Below are 27,211 nucleotides of genomic sequence, written 5' to 3' on the forward strand. Positions count from 1 at the left end.
GACAGGCTTCAAAGGCCTAACATAAGAAAATGGGCTGGCTGTAGGCACTTTATAATTGGTTCCAGGGGTACACGGGCAGCAGTGGTCTGGTCAGTGGAGGAGTATTTAAAGTAGGGACCGCAGACAGGCTATCAAAGGCCTAACATAACAAACAATAGGCTCATGGCAGTTTCACAGCGGTTACATGGATACACGGGCAGGCAGCTTGGTGGTCAGTGGAGGAGTATTTAAAGTAGGGACCGCAGACAGGCTATCAAAGGCCTAAAATAACAAACAATAGGCTCATGGCAGTTTTACAGCGGTTACATGGATACACGGGCAGGCAGCTTGGTGGTCAGTGGAGGAGTATTGCAAGTAGGGGCCGCAGACAGGCTATCAAAGGCCTAAAATAACAAACAATAGGCTCATGGCAGTTTTACAGCGGTGACATGGATACACAGGCAGCTTGGTGGTGAGTGGAGGAGTAGTGCAAGGAGTGTCTGTCCCAGTACTCCCAAAATATAAATAGATGTTAATGTCTCGCAAAACAACCAAAACAAAAAAAAAAGGTGGCATACTTAGGTACAGGGGTGGGCTCATCTACTGAGTTTCTGACATAGTAATTTGGCAGTAACTATTTAATGGTGCCAATATAGGACACAGACACAGACTACTTTAAGTTGCATCATAGATGTCTACAAATTTGTATTGTCAGTGCCAGACATTGAATGATGTCAGCGAATAGACTAAAGATTGGTGGAGCTGTGCGACATAATTTTGCACGTGGTAGAGCACATTTTGAGCTGGGGTAGGGGGGAACTCTCTTGAGGCCGGCGGGACCGCCCCAGGGCCCCTCATGTTACAACGGTGTGTCTGACGTTGGGTGCGCACCACCACCGCCAGAGACACTACATTGTACTATGAGGGACCCAGTAGCAATGCCGTCAACCAAAAGCGAGCACACCCACCTCTTCAGACAAACAGCAGTCTCACGGGTGCTTGCGCCAAGTCGCGATACCACGGCCCCGTGTGGGGAGTTTTGCCATTTAGGGAGGTGTAAACATGTCGTATGCTGTACAATCAGCTGCAGCAAATTAGACATTAGAAAAGTAATTCACAGGCAAGAGCTTTTCATAGGAAAGCTAGGTGTCGGCCGGGCAAGGTGGGGCAAAAGATTTCGAAATCCAGTTGTGGTTCATTTTAATGAATGTTAGATCGTCAACATTTTGGGTAGCCAGACGAGTCCTTTTTTCGGTTAATATTGAACCTGCAGCACTGAATACTCTTTCTGATAGGACACTTGCTGCCGGGCAAGCAAGCTCCTGCAATGCATATTCTGCCAATTCTGGCCAGGTGTCTAATTTGGAGGCCCAGTAATCAAATGGGAATGACGGTTGAGGGAGAACATCGATAAGGGATGAAAAATAGTTAGTAACCATACTGGACAAATGTTGTCTCCTGTCACTTTCAATTGATGCAGCAGTACCTGTCCTGTCTGCGGTCATAGCAAAATCACTCCACAACCTGGTCAGAAAACCCCTCTGTCCAACGCCACTTCTGATGTGTGCACCCCTAACACTCCTAGTCTGCTGCCCCCTGGAGCTCGTGTGAGAACGATCACGTGCGCTGTGTGCTGGGAATGCCTGAAGCAAACGGTCAACAAGAGTTGATTGTTTGGTTGCTAATATTAGTTCCAAGTTCTCATGTGGCATAATATTTTGCAATTTGCCTTTATAGCGTGGATCAAGGAGGCAGGCCAACCAGTAATCGTCATCGTTCATCATTTTCGTAATGCGTGTGTCCCTTTTTAGGATACGTAAGGCATAATCCGCCATGTGGGCCAAAGTTCCAGTTGTCAAATCTCCGGTTGTGATTGGTTGAGGGGCAGTTGCAGGCAAATCTACGTCACTTGTGTCCCTCAAAAAACCAGAACCCGGCCGTGACACGCAACCAAATTCCTGTGCCCCCGGGAAAGGTTCGGCATTAAAAATATACTCATCCCCATCATCCTCCTCGTCCTCCACCTCCTCTTCGCCCGCTACCTCGTCCTGTACACTGCCCTGACCAGACAATGGCTGACTGTCATCAAGGCTTTCCTCTTCCTCTGGTGCAGACGCCTGCTCCTTTATGTGCGTCAAACTTTGCATCAGCAGACGCATTAGGGGGATGCTCATGCTTATTACGGCGTTGTCTGCACTAACCAGCCGTGTGCATTCCTCAAAGCACTGAAGGACTTGACACATGTCTTGTATCTTAGACCACTGCACACCTGACAACTCCATGTCTGCCATCCTACTGCCTGCCCGTGTATCCTCCCACAAATAAATAACAGCACGCCTCTGTTCGCACAGTCTCTGAAGCATGTGCAGTGTTGAGTTCCACCTTGTTGCAACGTCTATGATTAGGCGATGCTGGGGAAGGTTCAAAGACCGCTGATAGGTCTGCATACGGCTGGCGTGTACAGGCGAACGTCGGATATGTGAGCAAAGTGCACGCACTTTGAGGAGCAGGTCGGAGAACCCAGGATAAGTTTTCAATAAGCACTGCACCACCAGGTTTAAGGTGTGAGCCAGGCAAGGAATGTGTTTCAGTTGGGAAAGGGAGATGGCAGCCATGAAATTCCTTCCGTTATCACTCACTACCTTGCCTGCCTCAAGATCTACTGTGCCCAGCCACGACTGCGTTTCTTGTTGCAAGAACTCGGACAGAACTTCCGCGGTGTGTCTATTGTCGCCCAAGCACTTCATAGCCAATACAGCCTGCTGACGCTTGGCAGTAGCTGGCCCATAATGGGACAACTGGTGTGCAACAGTGTCATCTGCCGATGGAGTGGTTGGCAGACTGCGTTCTGTGGAAGAGCTGTAGCTTCTGCAGGAGGACGAGGAGGAGGAGGAGGAGGGGGTGCGAACGCCTACAGCCAACTGTTTCCTAGACCGTGGGCTAGGCACAACTGTCCCTAAATTGATGTCGCCTGTGGACCCTGCATCCACCACATTCACCCAGTGTGCCGTGATGGACACATAACGTCCCTGGCCATGCCTACTGGTCCATGCATCTGTAGTCAGGTGCACCTTTGTACTCACAGATTGCCTGAGTGCATGGACGATGCGCTGTTTAACATGCTGGTGCAGGGCTGGGATGGCTTTTCTGGAAAAAAAGTGTCGACTGGGTAGCTCGTATCGTGGTTCAGCGTACTCCATCAGGGCTTTGAAAGCTTCGCTTTCAACTAACCGGTAGGGCATCATCTCTAACGAGATTAGTCTAGCTATGTGGGCGTTAAAACCCTGTGTACGCGGATGCGAGGATAAGTACTTCCTTTTTCTAACCAGAGTCTCATGTAGGGTGAGCTGGACTGGAGAGCTGGAGATCGTGGAACTTTCGGGTGTGCCGGTGTACATGGCAGACTGAGAGACGGTTGGAGACGGTATTGTTTCCGCCGGTGCCCTAGATGCAATATTTCCTCCTACAAAACTGGTGATTCCCTGACCCTGACTGCTTTTGGCTGGCAAAGAAACCTGCACAGATACTGCCGGTGGTGCGGAAAATGGTGGCCTTACAGTGACGGAAGGGATGTTGCGTTGCTGACTAGCTTCATTGGCCGAGGGTGCTACAACCTTGAGGGACGTTTGGTAGTTAGTCCAGGCTTGAAAATGCATGGTGGTTAAGTGTCTATGCATGCAACTAGTATTTAGACTTTTCAGATTCTGACCTCTGCTTAAGCTAGTTGAACATTTTTGACAGATGACTTTGCGCTGATCAGTTGGATGTTGTTTAAAAAAATGCCAGACTGCACTCTTCCTAGACTCGGATCCCTTTTCAGGGATTGCAGACTGAGCTTTAACCGGATGGCAACGCTGTGCTCCAACAGGTTTTGGCTTTGACACGCGTTTTGGTCCAGATACGGGCCCGGCAGATGGAACCTGTTGCGATGTTGATGCCTGCTGCGGCCCCTCCTCCACCTCCGCTTCTGAACTACTGCCGCCTGCACCCTGTTCCCCCAATGGCTGCCAATCGGGGTCAATAACTGGGTCATCTATTACCTCCTCTTCGAGCTCGTGTGCAACTTCGTCTGTGTCACTGTGTCGGTCGGTGGTATAGCGTTCGTGGCGGGGCAACATAGTCTCATCAGGGTCTGATTGTGGATCTGTACCCTGAGAGGGCAATGTGGTGGTCTGAGTCAAAGGAGCAGCATAGTACTCTGGCTGTGGCTGTGCATCAGTGCACTCCATGTCAGAATATACTTGTAATGGGCATGGCCTGTTAAATGTTTCACTTTCTAAGCCAGGGACGGTATGTGTAAAGAGCTCCATGGAGTGACCCGTTGTGTCGCCTGCTGCATCCTTCTCTCTTGTTGTAGTTTTTGCTGAGGAGGACAAGGAAGCGACTTGTCCCTGACCGTGAACATCCACAAGCGACGCGCTGCTTTTACATTTACCAGTTTCGGAAGAGGAGGCAAAAGAGCTAGAGGCTGAGTCTGCAATGTAAGCCAAAACTTGCTGTTGCTGCTCCGCCTTTAAAAGCGGTTTTCCTACTCCCAGAAAAGAGAGCGTTCGAGGCCTTGTGTAGCCTGACGACGAAACTGGCTCCACAGCTCCAGACTTAGGTGGAATATTTTTATCCCCACGACCACCTGATGCTCCACTACCACTACCATCATTACCAGCTGACAATGAACGCCCACGACGACCTCTTGCACCAGACTTCCTCATTGTTTTAAAATCTTAACCAAAGTAACTTTATTTGTTGCTGTCAAACAACTTACACGGTGAGCTATAACTTCAGTATGATTTCAATATCCTTTAACAGGTTGGTGAGACCACAAGGAAAATCAGGCACAATGTTACACACTCTGTTTTCTGTGGCACAAAATCACAGAGATGACACACACGCAGGACTGTCACTCAAGCACTAATGTCAATATTAATCTCCCACCTAATTTATTTTTTTTTTTTTCTCAGGGAGACTTTAGAAACCAAATAATATTAAAAAAAAAAAAAAAAAAAGGCTTTCTATGGCCCACAATTAGAGAGAGAGAGGTGGCACAACCAGGAGTCAAGACTGGCGCACAAGCTGAAAGGGCAATATTACTCTCCCACTGTTTTTTATGTTTTTTTTGTTTTTTTCAGGGAGACTTTAGAAACCAAATAATATTAAAAAAAACAAAAAAAAAAAAGGCTTTCTATGGCCCACTGAATGAGAGGGAGAGAGGTGGCACACCCAGGAGTCAAGACTGGCACACAAGCTGAAAGGGCAATATTACTCTCCCACTGTTTTTTTAGGTTTTTTTTTTTTTTTCAGGGAGACTTTAGAAACCAAATAATATTAAAAAAAAAAAAAAAAAAAAAAAAAATAGGCTTGCTATAGCCCACTGAATGAGAGATAGCACACACAGCAGTGGCACACAAGCCCTGACTGAGGCCAATATTTTTCTCCCACTGATTGATGTAGTGTTTTTGTGTTGAGGTAGAATTTAGAACACAAATCACGGAAAAAATAAATAGGCTTTCTATGGCCCACTGAATGAAAGGGAGAGAGGTGGCACACCCAGGAGTCAAGACTGGCACACAAGCTGAAAGGGCAATATTACTCTCCCACTGTTTTTTTATGTATTTTTTGTTTTTTCAGGGAGACTTTAGAAACCCAATAATATTTAAAAAAAAAAATAAATAGGCTTTCTATGGCCCACTGAATGAGAGGGAGAGAGGTGGCACACCCAGGAGTCAAGACTGGCACACAAGCTGAAAGGGCAATATTATTCTCCCACTGTTTTTTTAGGTTTTTTTTTTTTTTTTCAGGGAGAATTAGAAACCAAATAATATTAAAAAAAAAAATAAATAGGCTTTCTATGGCCCACTGAATGAGAGGGAGAGAGGTGGCACACCCAGGAGTCAAGACTGGCACACAAGCTGAAAGGGCAATATTACTCTCCCACTGTTTTTTTAGGTTTTTTTTTTTTTTTCAGGGAGACTTTAGAAACCAAATAATATTAAAAAAAAAAAAAAAAATAGGCTTGCTATAGCCCACTGAATGAGAGATAGCACACACAGCAGTGGCACACAAGCCCTGACTGAGGCCAATATTTTTCTCACACTGATTGATGTAGTGTTTTTGTGTTGAGGTAGAATTTAGAACACAAATCACGGAAAAAATAAATAGGCTTTCTATGGCCCACTGAATGAAAGGGAGAGAGGTGGCACACCCAGGAGTCAAGACTGGCACACAAGCTGAAAGGGCAATATTACTCTCCCACTGTTTTTTTATGTATCTTTTGTTTTTTCAGGGAGACTTTAGAAACCCAATAATATTTAAAAAAAAAAATAAATAGGCTTTCTATGGCCCACTGAATGAGAGGGAGAGAGGTGGCACACCCAGGAGTCAAGACTGGCACACAAGCTGAAAGGGCAATATTATTCTCCCACTGTTTTTTTAGGTTTTTTTTTTTTTTTTCAGGGAGAATTAGAAACCAAATAATATTAAAAAAAAAAATAAATAGGCTTTCTATGGCCCACTGAATGAGAGGGAGAGAGGTGGCACACCCAGGAGTCAAGACTGGCACACAAGCTGAAAGGGCAATATTACTCTCCCACTGTTTTTTTAGGTTTTTTTTTTTTTTCAGGGAGACTTTAGAAACCAAATAATATTAAAAAAAAAAAAAAAAAAAAAATAGGCTTGCTATAGCCCACTGAATGAGAGATAGCACACACAGCAGTGGCACACAAGCCCTGACTGAGGCCAATATTTTTCTCCCACTGATTGATGTAGTGTTTTTGTGTTGAGGTAGAATTTAGAACACAAATCACGGAAAAAATAAATAGGCTTTCTATGGCCCACTGAATGAAAGGGAGAGAGGTGGCACACCCAGGAGTCAAGACTGGCACACAAGCTGAAAGGGCAATATTACTCTCCCACTGTTTTTTTATGTATTTTTTGTTTTTTCAGGGAGACTTTAGAAACCCAATAATATTTAAAAAAAAAAATAAATAGGCTTTCTATGGCCCACTGAATGAGAGGGAGAGAGGTGGCACACCCAGGAGTCAAGACTGGCACACAAGCTGAAAGGGCAATATTATTCTCCCACTGTTTTTTTAGGTTTTTTTTTTTTTTTTCAGGGAGAATTAGAAACCAAATAATATTAAAAAAATAAAATAAATAGGCTTTCTATGGCCCACTGAATGAGAGGGAGAGAGGTGGCACACCCAGGAGTCAAGACTGGCACACAAGCTGAAAGGGCAATATTACTCTCCCACTGTTTTTTTAGGTTTTTTTTTTTTTCAGGGAGACTTTAGAAACCAAATAATATTTAAAAAAAAAAAAAAAAAAAAAAAAAATAGGCTTGCTATAGCCCACTGAATGAGAGATAGCACACACAGCAGTGGCACACAAGCCCTGACTGAGGCCAATATTTTTCTCCCACTGATTGATGTAGTGTTTTTGTGTTGAGGTAGAATTTAGAACACAAATCACGGAAAAAATAAATAGGCTTTCTATGGCCCACTGAATGAAAGGGAGAGAGGTGGCACACCCAGGAGTCAAGACTGGCACACAAGCTGAAAGGGCAATATTACTCTCCCACTGTTTTTTTATGTATTTTTTGTTTTTTCAGGGAGACTTTAGAAACCCAATAATATTTAAAAAAAAAAATAAATAGGCTTTCTATGGCCCACTGAATGAGAGGGAGAGAGGTGGCACACCCAGGAGTCAAGACTGGCACACAAGCTGAAAGGGCAATATTACTCTCCCACTGTTTTTTTAGGTTTTTTTTTTTTTTCAGGGAGACTTTAGAAACCAAATAATATTAAAAAAAAAAAAAAAAAATAGGCTTGCTATAGCCCACTGAATGAGAGATAGCACACACAGCAGTGGCACACAAGCCCTGACTGAGGCCAATATTTTTCTCCCACTGATTGATGTAGTGTTTTTGTGTTGAGGTAGATTTTAGAACACAAATCACGGAAAAAATAAATAGGCTTTTTATGGCCCACTCAGTGAGAGATGGCACACACAGGGATGGCACTGTAGCAGAAATGCCAATCTTAATCTCCCACAAAAAAAAAACAAAAAAAAAAAAAAAACTGTCCTACAATTACTATCTCCCTGCAGTAATGTAAGCCAGGTATGGCAGGCAGCAATAGGAGTGGACTGATGCACAAATTAAATAAAAAGTGTGGACAAACAAAAAAGATAGCTGTGCAGAAAGGAAGGAACAAGAGGATATGTGCTTTGAAAAAAGCAGTTGGTTTCCACAGTGGCGTACACACAGCAATACAGCTATCACGGAGCCTTCTAGGGCAGCCCAATGAGCTACAGCGCTGAGGGGAAAAAAAAAAAAAATAGCTTCCACAGTCCCTGCACACCGAAGGTGGTGTTGGACAGTGGAAATCGCTGCAGCACAAGCGGTTTGGTGGTTAGTGGACCCTGCCTAACGCTCTCCCTGCTTCTGACGAAGCGGCAGCAACCTGTCCCTAAGCTCAGATCAGCAGCAGTAAGATGGCGGTCGGCGGGAACGCCCCTTTATAGCCCCTGTGACGCCGCAGACAGCAAGCCAATCACTGCAATGCCCTTCTCTAAGATGGTGGGGACCAGGATCTATGTCATCACGCTGCCCACACTCTGCGTTCACCTTCATTGGCTGAGAAATGGCGCTTTTCGCGTCATTGAAACGCGACTTTGGCGCGAAAGTCGCGTACCGCATGGCCGACAAGCACAGGGGTCGGATCGGGTTTCATGAGACGCCGACTTAGCCAAAAGTCGGCGACTTTTGAAAATGATCGACCCGTTTCGCTCAACCCTAGTCCCGCCCCATTGACCGCCCGCAGTATTTTTATAGTGCCAAGACAGCTAACATATGCACATAAAAACTATTTCACGGTCCTAGAGTTCCGTTTATAGACGACAATTTCAGATTCACCCCAAAGACTCCCAGGTAGTGGTAACTTTGGGATCAGGTTTTTTAAGGCCCATTGCTAAGTTTGGTTTGATCCCCATCTAATCAATAATTGACTGAGAATCAGTATAGTTTCATGAAAAGGTGATGTCAGAAGTGGGATTTGAACCCACGCCTCCAAGAGAGACTGCGACCTGAACGCAGCGCCTTAGACCGCTCGGCCATCCTGACTTCTTGTGGATTCTGTGCCTTAACTCTTTCCAAGTTAGTCAGCAGAAATATGACCAGTAATTGTCATTGAAAATTATTTTAAAATATTTAATATTACAGTTTTTATTTCAATACATTTGTTTAAACTATTAGTTATCAAGCCTATTTTGAGCTAAATGGCCAAGCCCCATTTTAAAAAAATATGACTTTTATCACTGTATGCAGTAATAACTCTGGAATGCTTCTACATATCCCTGTAATTCTGAAAGTGTTTTTTGTGACACATTGTACTTTACATTAACTGTAAATTTAGGTCAATATATTTTTAGTTTTTTTCTGTGAAAATATCTAAATTTTGTTTAAAATTTTGAAATATTAGTCAGTTTTATTCTTTGTATTCTTTGACTGCTTATATCCTTAAACCAACTTGTTGCACCACACAAAAATGTAAATAAATAGCATTTTTCATATGTGTACTTTTTGTCAGCATTCACTTTCAAACCTCCTTTTATTTTGTTAGGATGTTAGAAATGTTAGATTTCTCACAAAATGCGGTGATGCACCATATTTCTTCAGAATCTACTGTTTGGCCACACAGCAGGGCTTTGAAAATAAGAGCGCTATTTGGATTTTGGAATGCAGATTTTGCAAGAATAGTTTGCAGGTAAAATTTGCAGAGTACCAAAAGTACCAAAACAGCAGAAACCCAGCATTCCAGAGTTATTACTGCATACAGTGATAAAAGTCATATTTTTTTAAAATGGGGCTTGGCCATTTAGCTCAAAATAGGCTTGATAACTAATAGTTTAAACAAATGTATTGAAATAAAAACTGTAATATTAAATATTTTAAAATAATTTTCAATGGCAATTACTGGTCATATTTCTTCTGACTAACTTGGAAAGAGTTAAGGCACAGAATCCACAAGAAGTCAGGATGGCCGAGTGGTCTAAGGCGCTGCGTTCAGGTCGCAGTCTCTCTTAGACCTTAGACCGAAGAAGAAACATTTGGGACATTTGTCCCAAAATATGCTGAAACTTAGATGTCAGTATCGCATGTGCATTTCAGACTTTAAAACTATGATTACCTACTTTTTAAGCTTTTGTTTATTAAGTATTTTTATGGTCTATTGATGAATGAGGTAATCAAATATGAAATTAGACTTACCGGCAATTCAGTTTATAGAAATCTCCCAGAACAGCCCCATAGGATGTGGAGTCTCCGCCCTAATAGGGAAAGAGAACACAAAGAGTTCAAATGCAAATAATTGGAGCAAAAAAGGAGACAACAATTTAGAGAAAATATTTTAATGATTGTTAACTTTCAATGTGAAAACATTTGTCCCAAAATGTGCTGAAACTTAGATGTCAGTATCGCATGTGCATTTCAGACTTTAAAACTATGATTACCTACCTTTTAAGCTTTTGTTTATTAAGTATTTTTATGGTCTATTGATGAATGAGGTAATCAAATATGAAATTAGACTTACCGGCAATTCAGTTTATAGAAATCTCCCAGAACAGCCCCATAGGATGTGGAGTCTCCGCCCTAATAGGGAAAGAGAACAGAAAGAGTTGAAATAGTCCCGCCCCATTGACCGCCCGCAGTATTTTTATAGTGCCAAGACAGCTAACATATGCACATAAAAACTATTTCACGGTCCTAGAGTTCCGTTTATAGATGACAATTTCAGATTCACCCCAAAGACTCCCAGGTAGTGGTAACTTTGGGATCAGGTTTTTTAAGGCCCATTGCTAAGTTTGGTTTGATCCCCATCTAATCAATAATTGACTGAGAATCAGTATAGTTTCATGAAAAGGTGATGTCAGAAGTGGGATTTGAACCCACGCCTCCAAGAGAGACTGCGACCTGAACGCAGCGCCTTAGACCGCTCGGCCATCCTGACTTCTTGTGGATTCTGTGCCTTAACTCTTTCCAAGTTAGTCAGCAGAAATATGACCAGTAATTGTCATTGAAAATTATTTTAAAATATTTAATATTACAGTTTTTATTTCAATACATTTGTTTAAACTATTAGTTATCAAGCCTATTTTGAGCTAAATGGCCAAGCCCCATTTTAAAAAAATATGACTTTTATCACTGTATGCAGTAATAACTCTGGAATGCTTCTACATATCCCTGTAATTCTGAAAGTGTTTTTTGTGACACATTGTACTTTACATTAACTGTAAATTTAGGTCAATATATTTTTAGTTTTTTTCTGTGAAAATATCTAAATTTTGTTTAAAATTTTGAAATATTAGTCAGTTTTATTCTTTGACTGCTTATATCCTTAAACCAACTTGTTGCACCACACAAAAATGTAAATAAATAGCATTTTTCATATGTGTACTTTTTGTCAGCATTCACTTTCAAACCTCCTTTTATTTTGTTAGGATGTTAGAAATGTTAGATTTCTCACAAAATGCGGTGATGCACCATATTTCTTCAGAATCTACTGTTTGGCCACACAGCAGGGCTTTGAAAATAAGAGCGCTATTTGGATTTTGGAATGCAGATTTTGCAAGAATAGTTTGCAGGTAAAATTTGCAGAGTACCAAAAGTACCAAAACAGCAGAAACCCCCCCAAAGTGACCCCATTTTAGAAATTACTTCTCACAATGAATTCATATACACCACAGCATTTCATAGTCAAACATACATGGTTGAAATCATTCAGCTAGTGTCTGATACATGCTTTCTTTATCAGCTATCAGGTTCCCTTTAAATCCTCTTACAGCTAAGTGAAATGGAAATAAACAAAACAGAGGAAAAATTACAAAAAAATAATAATTTGCTCAAATGGAAAAGTTCCCATTTCTCATCTTTTTAACATTTTATTTTCTGTAGATAGTTAAGATTTTTAGGCCTTTTACATTTTCTTTAAATAATCAGTCCACGTGCTCTGTTTATTTTCTCCTTAAAATGTAAAGAATCAAGAAAAGTGATGTTGCCGAAACCCGGGATCGAAACAGGGACCTTTAGATCTTCAGTCTAACGCTCTCCCATCTGAGCTATTTCGGCCAAACACAAACAACTTTAGGAGTGCTAGACACTTGGCAAATGTCAAGCGAAACCCCTGAAAGTAGATATTTTTATTTTTGCTTTGACTGGTTTTTGCAGCATGATTTCTATTTGAAACTCCTGCTATTTTGTTGTACATATTTAATAACTTTCATTAATTCTTTGTGAATGAGTAGAAAAAAACAGCAATTTTGACAGAGATTTTTTTACATTTTCAATTTGACTCCATTCATCAGGTTCATTCAAACCCTGTGTTTGTGAGACAGGTGATGGTTGCACATAAAAGACAATGTGCATGCATAATGTTACGTCAAGTTTTATTTGTTATTAAATGCAAGCATTCCAGAGTTATTACTGCATACAGTGATAAAAGTCATATTTTTTTAAAATGGGGCTTGGCCATTTAGCTCAAAATAGGCTTGATAACTAATAGTTTAAACAAATGTATTGAAATAAAAACTGTAATATTAAATATTTTAAAATAATTTTCAATGGCAATTACTGGTCATATTTCTTCTGACTAACTTGGAAAGAGTTAAGGCACAGAATCCACGAGAAGTCAGGATGGCCGAGTGGTCTAAGGCGCTGCGTTCAGGTCGCAGTCTCTCTTAGACCTTAGACCGAAGAAGAAACATTTGGGACATTTGTCCCAAAATATGCTGAAACTTAGATGTCAGTACCGCATGTGCATTTCAGACTTTAAAACTATGATTACCTACTTTTTAAGCTTTTGTTTATTAAGTATTTTTATGGTCTATTGATGAATGAGGTAATCAAATATGAAATTAGACTTACCGGCAATTCAGTTTATAGAAATCTCCCAGAACAGCCCCATAGGATGTGGAGTCTCCGCCCTAATAGGGAAAGAGAACACAAAGAGTTCAAATGCAAATAATTGGAGCAAAAAAGGAGACAACAATTTAGAGAAAATATTTTAATGATTGTTAACTTTCAATGTGAAAACATTTGTCCCAAAATGTGCTGAAACTTAGATGTCAGTATCGCATGTGCATTTCAGACTTTAAAACTATGATTACCTACCTTTTAAGCTTTTGTTTATTAATATGAAATTAGACTTACCGGCAATTCAGTTTATAGAAATCTCCCAGAACAGCCCCATAGGATGTGGAGTCTCCGCCCTAATAGGGAAAGAGAACAGAAAGAGTTGAAATAGTCCCGCCCCATTGACCGCCCGCAGTATTTTTATAGTGCCAAGACAGCTAACATATGCACATAAAAACTATTTCACGGTCCTAGAGTTCCGTTTATAGACGACAATTTCAGATTCACCCCAAAGACTCCCAGGTAGTGGTAACTTTGGGATCAGGTTTTTTAAGGCCCATTGCTAAGTTTGGTTTGATCCCCATCTAATCAATAATTGACTGAGAATCAGTATAGTTTCATGAAAAGGTGATGTCAGAAGTGGGATTTGAACCCACGCCTCCAAGAGAGACTGCGACCTGAACGCAGCGCCTTAGACCGCTCGGCCATCCTGACTTCTTGTGGATTCTGTGCCTTAACTCTTTCCAAGTTAGTCAGCAGAAATATGACCAGTAATTGTCATTGAAAATTATTTTAAAATATTTAATATTACAGTTTTTATTTCAATACATTTGTTTAAACTATTAGTTATCAAGCCTATTTTGAGCTAAATGGCCAAGCCCCATTTTAAAAAAATATGACTTTTATCACTGTATGCAGTAATAACTCTGGAATGCTTCTACATATCCCTGTAATTCTGAAAGTGTTTTTTGTGACACATTGTACTTTACATTAACTGTAAATTTAGGTCAATATATTTTTAGTTTTTTTCTGTGAAAATATCTAAATTTTGTTTAAAATTTTGAAATATTAGTCAGTTTTATTCTTTGACTGCTTATATCCTTAAACCAACTTGTTGCACCACACAAAAATGTAAATAAATAGCATTTTTCATATGTGTACTTTTTGTCAGCATTCACTTTCAAACCTCCTTTTATTTTGTTAGGATGTTAGAAATGTTAGATTTCTCACAAAATGCGGTGATGCACCATATTTCTTCAGAATCTACTGTTTGGCCACACAGCAGGGCTTTGAAAATAAGAGCGCTATTTGGATTTTGGAATGCAGATTTTGCAAGAATAGTTTGCAGGTAAAATTTGCAGAGTACCAAAAGTACCAAAACAGCAGAAACCCCCCCAAAGTGACCCCATTTTAGAAATTACTTCTCACAATGAATTCATATACACCACAGCATTTCATAGTCAAACATACATGGTTGAAATCATTCAGCTAGTGTCTGATACATGCTTTCTTTATCAGCTATCAGGTTCCCTTTAAATCCTCTTACAGCTAAGTGAAATGGAAATAAACAAAACAGAGGAAAAATTACAAAAAAATAATAATTTGCTCAAATGGAAAAGTTCCCATTTCTCATCTTTTTAACATTTTATTTTCTGTAGATAGTTAAGATTTTTAGGCCTTTTACATTTTCTTTAAATAATCAGTCCACGTGCTTTGTTTATGTTCTCCTTAAAATGTAAAGAATCAAGAAAAGTGATGTTGCCGAAACCCGGGATCGAACCAGGGACCTTTAGATCTTCAGTCTAACGCTCTCCCATCTGAGCTATTTCGGCCAAACACAAACAACTTTAGGAGTGCTAGACACTTGGCAAATGTCAAGCGAAACCCCTGAAAGTAGATATTTTTATTTTTGCTTTGACTGGTTTTTGCAGCATGATTTCTATTTGAAACTCGTGCTAATTTGTTGTACATATGTAATAACTTTCATTAACTCTTTGTGAATGAGTAGAAAAAAACAGCAATTTTGACAGAGATTTTTTTACATTTTCAATTTGACTCCATTCATCAGGTTCATTCAAACCCTGTGTTTGTGAGACAGGTGATGGTTGCACATAAAAGACAATGTGCATGCATAATGTTACATCAAGTTTTATTTGTTATTAAATGCAAATAATTGGAGCAAAAAAGGAGACAACAATTTAGAGAAAATATTTTAATGATTGTTAACTTTCAATGTGAAAACATTTGTCCCAAAATGTGCTGAAACTTAGATGTCAGTATCGCATGTGCATTTCAGACTTTAAAACTATGATTACCTACCTTTTAAGCTTTTGTTTATTAAGTATTTTTATGGTCTATTGATGAATGAGGTAATCAAATATGAAATTAGACTTACCGGCAATTCAGTTTATAGAAATCTTCCAGAACAGCCCCATAGGATGTGGAGTCTCCGCCCTAATAGGGAAAGAGAACACAAAGAGTTGAAATAGTCCCGCCCCATTGACCGCCCGCAGTATTTTTATAGTGCCAAGACAGCTAACATATGCACATAAAAACTATTTCACGGTCCTAGAGTTCCGTTTATAGACGACAATTTCAGATTCACCCCAAAGACTCCCAGGTAGTGGTAACTTTGGGATCAGGTTTTTTAAGGCCCATTGCTAAGTTTGGTTTGATCCCCATCTAATCAATAATTGACTGAGAATCAGTATTGTTTCATGAAAAGGTGATGTCAGAAGTGGGATTTGAACCCACGCCTCCAAGAGAGACTGCGACCTGAACGCAGCGCCTTAGACCGCTCAGCCATCCTGACTTCTTGTGGATTCTGTGCCTTAACTCTTTCCAAGTTAGTCAGCAGAAATATGACCAGTAATTGTCATTGAAAATTATTTTAAAATATTTAATATTACAGTTTTTATTTCAATACATTTGTTTAAACTATTAGTTATCAAGCCTATTTTGAGCTAAATGGCCAAGCCCCATTTTAAAAAAATATGACTTTTATCACTGTATGCAGTAATAACTCTGGAATGCTTCTACATATCCCTGTAATTCTGAAAGTGTTTTTTGTGACACATTGTACTTTACATTAACTGTAAATTTAGGTCAATATATTTTTAGTTTTTTTCTGTGAAAATATCTAAATTTTGTTTAAAATTTTGAAATATTAGTCAGTTTTATTCTTTGACTGCTTATATCCTTAAACCAACTTGTCGCACCACACAAAAATGTAAATAAATAGCATTTTTCATATGTGTACTTTTTGTCAGCATTCACTTTCAAACCTCCTTTTATTTTGTTAGGATGTTAGAAATGTTAGATTTCTCACAAAATGCGGTGATGCACCATATTTCTTCAGAATCTACTGTTTGGCCACACAGCAGGGCTTTGAAAATAAGAGCGCTATTTGGATTTTGGAATGCAGATTTTGCAAGAATAGTTTGCAGGTAAAATTTGCAGAGTACCAAAAGTACCAAAACAGCAGAAACCCCCCCAAAGTGACCCCATTTTAGAAATTACTTCTCACAATGAATTCATATACACCACAGCATTTCATAGTCAAACATACATGGTTGAAATCATTCAGCTAGTGTCTGATACATGCTTTCTTTATCAGCTATCAGGTTCCCTTTAAATCCTCTTACAGCTAAGTGAAATGGAAATAAACAAAACAGAGGAAAAATTACAAAAAAATAATAATTTGCTCAAATGGAAAAGTTCCCATTTCTCATCTTTTTAACATTTTATTTTCTGTAGATAGTTAAGATTTTTAGGCCTTTTACATTTTCTTTAAATAATCAGTCCACGTGCTTTGTTTATTTTCTCCTTAAAATGTAAAGAATCAAGAAAAATGATGTTGCCGAAACCCGGGATCGAACCAATGACCTTCAGATCTTCAGTCTAACGCTCTCCCATCTGAGGTATTTCAGCCAAATACAAACAACTTTAGGAGTGCTAGACACTTGGCAAATGTCAAGCGAAACCCCTGAAAGTAGATATTTTTATTTTTGCTTTGACTGGTTTTTGCAGCATGATTTCTATTTGAAACTCCTGCTAATTTGTTGTACATATTTAATAACTTTCATTAACTCTTTGTGAATGAGTAGAAAAAAACAGCAATTTTGACAGAGATTTTTTTACATTTTCAATTTGACTCCATTCATCAGGTTCATTCAAACCCTGTGTTTGTGAGACAGGTTATGGTTGCACATAAAAGACAATGTGCATGCATAATGTTACATCAAGTTTTATTTGTTATTAAATGCAAATAATTGGAGCAAAAAAGGAGACAACAATTTAGAGAAAATATTTTAATGATTGTTAACTTTCAATGTGAAAACATTTGTCCCAAAATGTGCTGAAACTTAGATGTCAGTATCGCATGTGCATTTCAGACTTTAAAACTATGATTACCTACCTTTTAAGCTTTTGTTTATTAAGTATTTTTATGGTCTATTGATGAATGAGGTAATCAAATATGAAATTAGACTTACCGGCAATTCAGTTTATAGAAATCTCCCAGAACAGCCCCATAGGATGTGGAGTCTCCGCCCTAATAGGGAAAGAGAACAGAAAGAGTTGAAATAGTCCCGCCCCATTGACCGCCCGCAGTATTTTTATAGTGCCAAGACAGCTAACATATGCACATAAAAACTATTTCACGGTCCTAGAGTTCCGTTTATAGACGACAATTTCAGATTCACCCCAAAGACTCCCAGGTAGTGGTAACTTTGGGATCAGGTTTTTTAAGGCCCATTGCTAAGTTTGGTTTGATCCCCATCTAATCAATAATTGACTGAGAATCAGTATAGTTTCATGAAAAGGTAATGTCAGAAGTGGGATTTGAACCCACGCCTCCAAGAGAGACTGCGACCTGAACGCAGCGCCTTAGACCGCTCGGCCATCCTGACTTCTTGTGGATTCTGTGCCTTAACTCTTTCCAAGTTAGTCAGCAGAAATATGACCAGTAATTGTCATTGAAAATTATTTTAAAATATTTAATATTACAGTTTTTATTTCAATGCATTTGTTTAAACTATTAGTTATCAAGCCTATTTTGAGCTAAATGGCCAAGCCCCATTTTAAAAAATATGACTTTTATCACTGTATGCAGTAATAACTCTGGAATGCTTCTACATATCCCCGTAATTCTGAAAGTGTTTTTTGTGACACATTGTACTTTACATTAACTGTAAATTTAGGTCAATATATTTTTAGTTTTTTTCTGTGAAAATATCTAAAGTTTGTTTAAAATTTTGAAATATTAGTCATTTTTATTCTTTGACTGCTTATATCCTTAAACCAACTTGTCGCACCACACAAAAATGTAAATAAATAGCATTTTTCATATGTGTACTTTTTGTCAGCATTCACTTTCAAACCTCCTTTTATTTTGTTAGGATGTTAGAAATGTTAGATTTCTCACAAAATGCGGTGATGCACCATATTTCTTCAGAATCTACTGTTTGGCCACACAGCAGGGCTTTGAAAATAAGAGCGCTATTTGGATTTTGGAATGCAGATTTTGCAAGAATAGTTTGCAGGTAAAATTTGCAGAGTACCAAAAGTACCAAAACAGCAGAAACCCCCCCAAAGTGACCCCATTTTAGAAATTACTTCCCACAATGAATTCATATACACCACAGCATTTCATAGTCAAACATACATGGTTGAAATCATTCAGCTAGTGTCTGATACATGCTTTCTTTATCAGCTATCAGGTTCCCTTTAAATCCTCTTACAGTTAAGTGAAATGGAAATAAACAAAACAGAGGAAAAATTACAAAAAAATAATAATTTGCTCAAATGGAAAAGTTCCCATTTCTCATCTTTTTAACATTTTATTTTCTGTAGATAGTTAAGATTTTTAGGCCTTTTACATTTTCTTTAAATAATCAGTCCACGTGCTTTGTTTATTTTCTCCTTAAAATGTAAAGAATCAAGAAAAATGATGTTGCCGAAACCCGGGATCGAACCAGGGACCTTTAGATCTTCAGTCTAAAGCTCTCCCATCTGAGCTATTTCGGCCAAACACAAACAGCTTCAGGAGTGCTAGACACTAGGCAAATGTCGAGCGAAACCCCTGAAAGTAGATATTTTTATTTTTGCTTTGACTGGTTTTTGCAGCATGATTTCTATTTGAAACTCCTGCTATTTTGTTGTACATATTTAATAACTTTCATTAACTCTTTATGAATGAGTAGAAAAAAACAGCAATTTTGACAGAGATTTTTTTACATTTTCAATTTGACTCCATTCATCAGGTTCATTCAAACCCTGTGTTTGTGAAACAGGTGATGGTTGCACATAAAAGACCATGTGCATGCATTATGTTACATCAAGTTTTATTTGTTATTAAATGCAAATAATTGGAGCAAAAAAGGAGACAACAATTTAGAGAAAATATTTTAATGATTGTTAACTTTCAATGTGAAAACATTTGTCCCAAAATGTGCTGAAACTTAGATGTCAGTATTGCATGTGCATTTCAGACTTTAAAACTATGATTACCTACTTTTTAAGCTTTTGTTTATTAAGTATTTTCATGGTCTATTGATGAATGAAGTAATCAAATATGAAATTAGACTTACCGGCAATTCAGTTTATAGAAATCTCCCAGAACAGCCCCATAGGATGTGGAGTCTCCGCCCTAATAGGGAAAGAGAACACAAAGAGTTGAAATAGTCCCGCCCCATTGACCGCCCGCAGTATTTTTATAGTGCCAAGACAGCTAACATATGCACATAAAAACTATCTCACGGTCCTAGAGTTCCTTTTATAGACGACAATTTCAGATTCACCCCAAAGACTCCCAGGTAGTGGTAACTTTGGGATCAGGTTTTTTAAGGCCCATTGCTAAGTTTGGTTTGATCCCCATCTAATCAATAATTGACTGAGAATCTGTATAGTTTCATGAAAAGGTAATGTCAGAAGTGGGATTTGAACCCACGCCTCCAAGAGAGACTGCGACCTGAACGCAGCGCCTTAGACCGCTCGACCATCCTGACTTCTTGTGGATTCTGTGCCTTAACTCTTTCCAAGTTAGTCAGAAGAAATATGACCAGTAATTGTCATTGAAAATTATTTTAAAATATTTAATATTACAGTTTTTATTTCAATACATTTGTTTAAACTATTAGTTATCAAGCCTATTTTGAGCTAAATGGCCAAGCCCCATTTTAAAAAAAATATGACTTTTATCACTGTATGCAGTAATAACTCTGGAATGCTTCTACATATCCCCGTAATTCTGAAAGTGTTTTTTGTGACACATTGTATTGAATTCTTATACACCACAGCATTTCATAGTCAAACATACATGGTTGAAATCATTCAGCTAGTGTCTGATACATGCTTTCTTTATCAGCTATCAGGTTCCCTTTAAATCCTCTTACAGCTAAGTGAAATAGAAATAAACAAAACAGGAAAAATTACAAAAAAATAATAATTTGCTCAAATGGAAAAGTTCCCATTTCTCATCTTTTTAACATTTTATTTTCTGTAGATAGTTAAGATTTTTAGGCCTTTTACATTTTCTTTAAATAATCAGTCCACGTGCTTTGTTTATTTTCTCCTTAAAATGTAAAGAATCAAGAAAAATGATGTTGTCGAAACCCGGGATCTTTGGATCTTCAGTCTAACGCTCTCCCATCTGAGCTATTTCGGCCAAACACAAACAACTTCAGGAGTGCTAGACACTAGGCAAATGTCGAGCGAAACCCCTGAAAGTAGATATTTTTATTTTTGCTTTGACTGGTTTTTGCAGCATGATTTCTATTTGAAACTCCTGCTATTTTGTTGTACATATTTAATAACTTTCATTAACTCTTTATGAATGAGTAGAAAAAAACAGCAATTTTGACAGAGATTTTTTTACATTTTCAATTTGACTCCATTCATCAGGTTCATTCAAACCCTGTGTTTGTGAGACAGGTGATGGTTGCACATAAAAGACAATGTGCATGCATAATGTTACATCAAGTTTTATTTGTTATTAAATGCAAATAATTGGAGCAAAAAAGGAGACAACAATTTAGAGAAAATATTTTAATGATTGTTAACTTTCAATGTGAAAACATTTGTCCCAAAATGTGCTGAAACTTAGATGTCAGTATTGCATGTGCATTTCAGACTTTAAAACTATGATTACCTACTTTTTAAGCTTTTGTTTATTAAGTATTTTCATGGTCTATTGATGAATGAGGTAATCAAATATGAAATTAGACTTACCGGCAATTCAGTTTATAGAAATCTCCCAGAACAGCCCCATAGGATGTGGAGTCTCCGCCCTAATAGGGAAAGAGAACACAAAGAGTTGAAATAGTCACGCCCCATTGACCGCCCGCAGTATTTTTATAGTGCCAAGACAGCTAACATATGCACATAAAAACTATTTCACGGTCCTAGAGTTCCGTTTATAGACGACAATTTCAGATTCACCCCAAAGACTCCCAGGTAGTGGTAACTTTGGGATCAGGTTTTTTAAGGCCCATTGCTATGTTTGGTTTGATCCCCATCATGACTGAGAATCTGTATAGTTTCATGAAAAGGTGATGTCAGAAGTTGGATTTGAACGCAGCGCCTTAGACCGCTCAGCCATCCTGACTTCTTGTGGATTCTGTTCCTTAACTATTTCCAAGTTAGTCAGCAGAAATATGACCAGTAATTGTCATTGAAATTTATTTTAAAATATTTAATATTACAGTTTTTATTTCAATACATTTGTTTAAACTATTAGTTATCAAGCCTATTTTGAGCTAAATGGCCAAGCCCCATTTTAAAAAAATTTGACTTTTATCACTGTATGCATTAATAACTCTGGAATGCTTCTACATATCCCCGTAATTCTGAAAGTGTTTTTTGTGACACATTGTACTTTACATTAACTGTAAATTTAGGTCAATATATTTTTAGTTTTTTTCAGTGAAAATATCTAAAGTTTGTTTAAAATTTTGAAATATTAGTCAATTTTATTCTTTGACTGCTTATATCCTTAAACCAACTTGTCGCACCACACAAAAATGTAAATAAATAGCATTTTTCATATGTGTACTTTTTGTCAGCATTCACTTTCAAACCTCCTTTTATTTTGTTAGGATGTTAGAAATGTTAGATTTATCACAAAATGCGGTGATGCACCATATTTCTTCAGAATCTACTGTTTGGCCACACAGCAGGGCTTTGAAAATAAGAGCGCTATTTGGATTTTGGAATGCAGATTTTGCAAGAATAGTTTGCAGGTAAAATTTGCAGAGTACCAAAAGTACCAAAACAGCAGAAACCCCCCCAAAGTGACCCCATTTTAGAAATTACTTCTCACAATGAATTCATATACACCACAGCATTTCATAGTCAAACATACATGGTTGAAATCATTCAGCTAGTGTCTGATACATGCTTTCTTTATCAGCTATCAGGTTCCCTTTAAATCCTCTTACAGCTAAGTGAAATAGAAATAAACAAAACAGAGGAAAAATTACAAAAAAATAATAATTTGCTCAAATGGAAAAGTTCCCATTTCTCATCTTTTTAACATTTTATTTTCTGTAGATAGTTAAGATTTTTAGGCCTTTTACATTTTCTTTAAATAATCAGTCCACGTGCTTTGTTTATTTTCTCCTTAAAATGTAAAGAATCAAGAAAAATAATGTTGCCGAAACCCGGGATCGAACCAGGGACCTTTAGATCTTCAGTCTAACGCTCTCCCATCTGAGATATTTCAGCCAAACACAAAAGACTTTAGGAGTGCTAGACACTTGGCAAATGTCAAGCGAAACCCCTGAAAGTAGATATTTTTATTTTTGCTTTGACTGGTTTTTGCAGCATGATTTCTATTTGAAACTCCTGCTATTTTGTTGTACATATTTAATAACTTTAATTAACTCTTTGTGAATGAGTAGAAAAAAACAGCAATTTTGACAGAGATTTTTTTACATTTTCAATTTGACTCCATTCATCAGGTTCATTCAAACCCTGTGTTTGTGAGACAGGTGATGGTTGCACATAAAAGACAATGTGCATATATAATGTTACATCAAGTTTTATTTGTTATTAAATGCAAATAATTGGAGCAAAAAAGAGACAACAATTTAGAGAAAATATTTTAATGATTGTTAACTTTCAGTGTGAAAACATTTGTCCCAAAATGTGCTGAAACTTAGATGTCAGTATCGCATGTGCATTTCAGACTTTAAAACTATGATTACCTACTTTTTAAGCTTTTGTTTATTAAGTATTTTTATGGTCTATTGATGAATGAGGTAATCAAATATGAAATTAGACTTACCGGCAATTCAGTTTATAGAAATCTCCCAGAACAGCCCCATAGGATGTGGAGTCTCCGCCCTAATAGGGAAAGAGAACACAAAGAGTTGAAATAGTCACGCCCCATTGACCGCCCGCAGTATTTTTATAGTGCCAAGACAGCTAACATATGCACATAAAAACTATTTCACGGTCCTAGAGTTCCGTTTATAGACGACAATTTCAGATTCACCCCAAAGACTCCCAGGTAGTTGTAACTTTGGGATCGGATTTTTTAAGGCCCATTGCTAAGTTTGGTTTGATCCCCATCTAATCAATAATTGACTGAGAATCTGTATAGTTTCATGAAAAGGTGATGTCAGAAGTGGGATTTGAACCCACGCCTCCAAGAGAGACTGCGACCTGAACGGAGCGCCTTAGACCGCTCGGCCATCCTGACTTCTTGTGGATTCTGTGCCTTAACTCTTTCCAAGTTAGTCAGAAGAAATATGACCAGTAATTGTCATTGAAAATTATTTTAAAATATTTAATATTACAGTTTTTATTTCAATACATTTGTTTAAACTATTAGTTATCAAGCCTATTTTGAGCTAAATGGCCAAGCCCCATTTTAAAAAAATATGACTTTTATCACTGTATGCAGTAATAACTCTGGAATGCTTCTACATATCCCCGTAATTCTGAAAGTGTTTTTTGTGACACATTGTACTTTACATTAACTGTAAATTTAGGTCAATATATTTTTTGTTTTTTTCTGTGAAAATATCTAAATTTTGTTTAAAATTTTGAAATATTAGTCATTTTTATTCTTTGACTGCTTATATCCTTAAACCAACTTGTCGCACCACACAAAAATGTAAATAAATAGCATTTTTCATATGTGTACTTTTGGTCAGCATTCACTTTCAAACCTCCTTTTATTTTGTTAGGATGTTAGAAATGTTAGATTTCTCACAAAATGCGATGATGCACCATATTTCTTCAGAATCTACTGTTTGGCCACACAGCAGGGCTTTGAAAATAAGAGCACTATTTGGATTTTGGAATGCAGATTTTGCAAGAATAGTTTGCAGGTAAAATTTGCAGAGTACCAAAAGTACCAAAACAGCAGAAACCCCCCCAAAGTGACCCCATTTTAGAAATTACTTCTCACAATGAATTCATATACACCACAGCATTTCATAGTCAAACATACATGGTTGAAATCATTCAGCTAGTGTCTGATACATGCTTTCTTTATCAGCTATCAGGTTCCCTTTAAATCCTCTTACAGCTAAGTGAAATGGAAATAAACAAAACAGAGGAAAAATTACAAAAAAGTAATAATTTGCTCAAATGGAAAAGTTCCCATTTCTCATCTTTTTAACATTTTATTTTCTGTAGATAGTTAAGATTTTTAGGCCTTTTACATTTTCTTTAAATAATCAGTCCACGTGCTTTGTTTATTTTCTCCTTAAAATGTAAAGAATCAAGAAAAATGATGTTGTCGAAACCCGGGACCTAACCAGGGACCTTTAGATCTTCAGTCTAACGCTCTCCCGTCTGAGCTTTTTCGGCCAAACACAAACAACTTTAGGAGTGCTAGACACTTGGCAAATGTCAAGCGAAACCCCTGAAAGTAGATATTTTTATTTTTGCTTTGACTGGTTTTTGCAGCATGATTTCTATTTGAAACTCCTGCTATTTTGTTGTACATATTTAATAACTTTAATTAACTCTTTGTGAATGAGTAGAAAAAAACAGCAATTTTGACAGAGATTTTTTTACATTTTCAATTTGACTCCATTCATCAGGTTCATTCAAACCCTGTGTTTGTGAGACAGGGGATGGTTGCACATAAAAGACAATGTGCATATATAATGTTACATCAAGTTTTATTTGTTATTAAATGCAAATAATTGGAGCAAAAAAGGAGACAACAATTTAGAGAAAATATTTTAATGATTGTTAACTTTCAGTGTGAAAACATTTGTCCCAAAATGTGCTGAAACTTAGATGTCAGTATCGCATGTGCATTTCAGACTTTAAAACTATGATTACCTACTTTTTAAGCTTTTGTTTATTAAGTATTTTTATGGTCTATTGATGAATGAGGTAATCAAATATGAAATTAGACTTACCGGCAATTCAGTTTATAGAAATCTCCCAGAACAGCCCCATAGGATGTGGAGTCTCAGCCCTAATAGGGAAAGAGAACACAAAGAGTTGAAATAGTCACGCCCCATTGACCGCCCGCAGTATTTTTACAGTGCCAAGACAGCTAACATATGCACATAAAAACTATTTCACGGTCCTAGAGTTCCGTTTATAGACGACAATTTCAGATTCACCCCAAAGACTCCCAGGTAGTGGTAACTTTGGGATCAGGTTTTTTAAGGCCCATTGCTAAGTTTGGTTTGATCCCCATCATGACTGAGAATCTGTATAGTTTCATGAAAAGGTGATGTCAGAAATGGGATTTGAACCCAGAGTCTGCAACCTGAACGCAGCGCCTTAGACCGCTCGGCCATCCTGACTTCTTGTGGATTCTGTGCCTTAACTCTTTCCAAGTTAGTCAGCAGAAATATGACCAGTAATTGTCATTGAAAATTATTTTAAAATATTTAATATTACAGTTTTTATTTCAATACATTTGTTTAAACTATTAGTTATCAAGCCTATTTTGAGCTAAATGGCCAAGCCCCATTTTAAAAAAAATATGACTTTTATCACTGTATGCAGCAATAACTCTGGAATGCTTCTACATATCCCCGTAATTCTGAAAGTGTTTTTTGTGACACATTGTACTTTACATTAACTGTAAATTTAGGTCAATATATTTTTAGTTTTTTTCTGTGAAAATATCTAAAGTTTTTTTTAAATTTTGAAATATTAGTTATTTTTATTCTTTGACTGCTTATATCCTTAAACCAACTTGTCGCACCACACAAAAATGTAAATAAATAGCATTTTTCATATGTGTACTTTTTGTCAGCATTCACTTTCAAACCTCCTTTTATTTTGTTAGGATGTTAGAAATGTTAGATTTCTCACAAAATGCGGTGATGCACCATATTTCTTCAGAATCTACTGTTTGGCCACACAGCAGGGCTTTGAAAATAAGAGCGCTATTTGGATTTTGGAATGCAGATTTTGCAAGAATAGTTTGCAGGTAAAATTTGCAGAGTACCAAAAGTACCAAAACAGCAGAAACCCTGTTGTGAATTGGGTTTCTGGGCTCCCCCGGTGGTCACTGGTGGTACTGAACTTGTGTGCTTCATCTCCTCTGTTCACCTGTTTCCATCAGGATGTGGGAGTTTTCTATTTAACCTTGCTCCTCAGTCATTTCTATGCCGGCCAACAATGTTACCAGAAGCCTTTCTGTTGCATGTTCCTGCTCCTAGACTACTATCAGCTAAGTTGGACTTGTAGTCCTAAGTTTGTTTTGCATTTTTGTTCCAGTTCTCTGTGTTTGAATATTTCTGAGGCTGGAAGCTCTTGTGAGCTGAAATTGCCACTCTAGTGTCATGAGTTGATATTAGAGTCTTAAAGTAATTTCAGGATGGTGTTTTGAAAAGGGTTTTCAGCTGACTGTGAAGTTCCCTTTTCTGTCTTCCTACTATCTAGTAAGCGGACCTCAATTTGCTAAACCTATCTTCATACTTCGTATGTCAATTTCCTCTAAAATCACCGACAATATATGTGGGGGCTACTGTCTGCCTTTTGGGGAAAATTTCTCTAGAGGTAAGCCAGGTCTGTATTTTCCTCTGCTAGGGTCAGGCAGTCCTCCGGCTGGCGCTGGGCGTCTAGGGATAAAACGTAGGCACGCTACCCGGCCACTGTTAGTTGTGCGGTAGGTTTAGCTCACAGTCAGCTCGAGTTCCCATCTTCCAAGAGCTAGTCCTTTTGTATGCTTTACTACGGTCTCTTGCCATTGAGAACCATGACAAAACCCCCCCAAAGTGACCCCATTTTAGAAATTACTTCTCACAATGAATTCATATACACCACAGCATTTCATAGTCAAACATACATGGTTGAAATCATTCAGCTAGTGTCTGATACATGCTTTCTTTATCAGCTATCAGG

At 38.0% G+C, this 27,211-nt stretch overlaps 9 non-coding genes across 9 annotated transcripts; all 9 read right to left on the reverse strand.

Annotated features, from left to right (window-relative positions):
* Positions 1-9,011: 9,011 nt before the first annotated feature.
* On the reverse strand, positions 9,012-9,094 carry TRNAL-CAG (transfer RNA leucine (anticodon CAG)). The gene has a single exon. It is a non-coding gene; the product is annotated as a tRNA-Leu (tRNA).
* Positions 9,095-10,896: 1,802 nt separating this feature from the next.
* TRNAL-CAG (transfer RNA leucine (anticodon CAG)) lies at positions 10,897-10,979 on the reverse strand. The gene has a single exon. It is a non-coding gene; the product is annotated as a tRNA-Leu (tRNA).
* A 1,045-nt stretch (positions 10,980-12,024) lies between these two features.
* Positions 12,025-12,097, reverse strand: TRNAF-GAA (transfer RNA phenylalanine (anticodon GAA)). Its single transcript has one exon. It is a non-coding gene; the product is annotated as a tRNA-Phe (tRNA).
* A 1,414-nt stretch (positions 12,098-13,511) lies between these two features.
* On the reverse strand, positions 13,512-13,594 carry TRNAL-CAG (transfer RNA leucine (anticodon CAG)). The gene has a single exon. It is a non-coding gene; the product is annotated as a tRNA-Leu (tRNA).
* A 1,045-nt stretch (positions 13,595-14,639) lies between these two features.
* TRNAF-GAA (transfer RNA phenylalanine (anticodon GAA)) lies at positions 14,640-14,712 on the reverse strand. The gene has a single exon. It is a non-coding gene; the product is annotated as a tRNA-Phe (tRNA).
* An 897-nt stretch (positions 14,713-15,609) lies between these two features.
* Positions 15,610-15,692, reverse strand: TRNAL-CAG (transfer RNA leucine (anticodon CAG)). The gene has a single exon. It is a non-coding gene; the product is annotated as a tRNA-Leu (tRNA).
* A 2,015-nt stretch (positions 15,693-17,707) lies between these two features.
* Positions 17,708-17,790, reverse strand: TRNAL-CAG (transfer RNA leucine (anticodon CAG)). Its single transcript has one exon. It is a non-coding gene; the product is annotated as a tRNA-Leu (tRNA).
* A 1,044-nt stretch (positions 17,791-18,834) lies between these two features.
* On the reverse strand, positions 18,835-18,907 carry TRNAF-GAA (transfer RNA phenylalanine (anticodon GAA)). The gene has a single exon. It is a non-coding gene; the product is annotated as a tRNA-Phe (tRNA).
* An 897-nt stretch (positions 18,908-19,804) lies between these two features.
* TRNAL-CAG (transfer RNA leucine (anticodon CAG)) lies at positions 19,805-19,887 on the reverse strand. Its single transcript has one exon. It is a non-coding gene; the product is annotated as a tRNA-Leu (tRNA).
* Between the last annotated feature and the right edge of the window lie 7,324 nt (positions 19,888-27,211).

The sequence above is a fragment of the Ranitomeya variabilis genome, chromosome 4 (genome assembly GCF_051348905.1).
Source record: "Ranitomeya variabilis isolate aRanVar5 chromosome 4, aRanVar5.hap1, whole genome shotgun sequence".
NCBI classification, from domain to species: Eukaryota; Metazoa; Chordata; class Amphibia; order Anura; family Dendrobatidae; genus Ranitomeya; species Ranitomeya variabilis.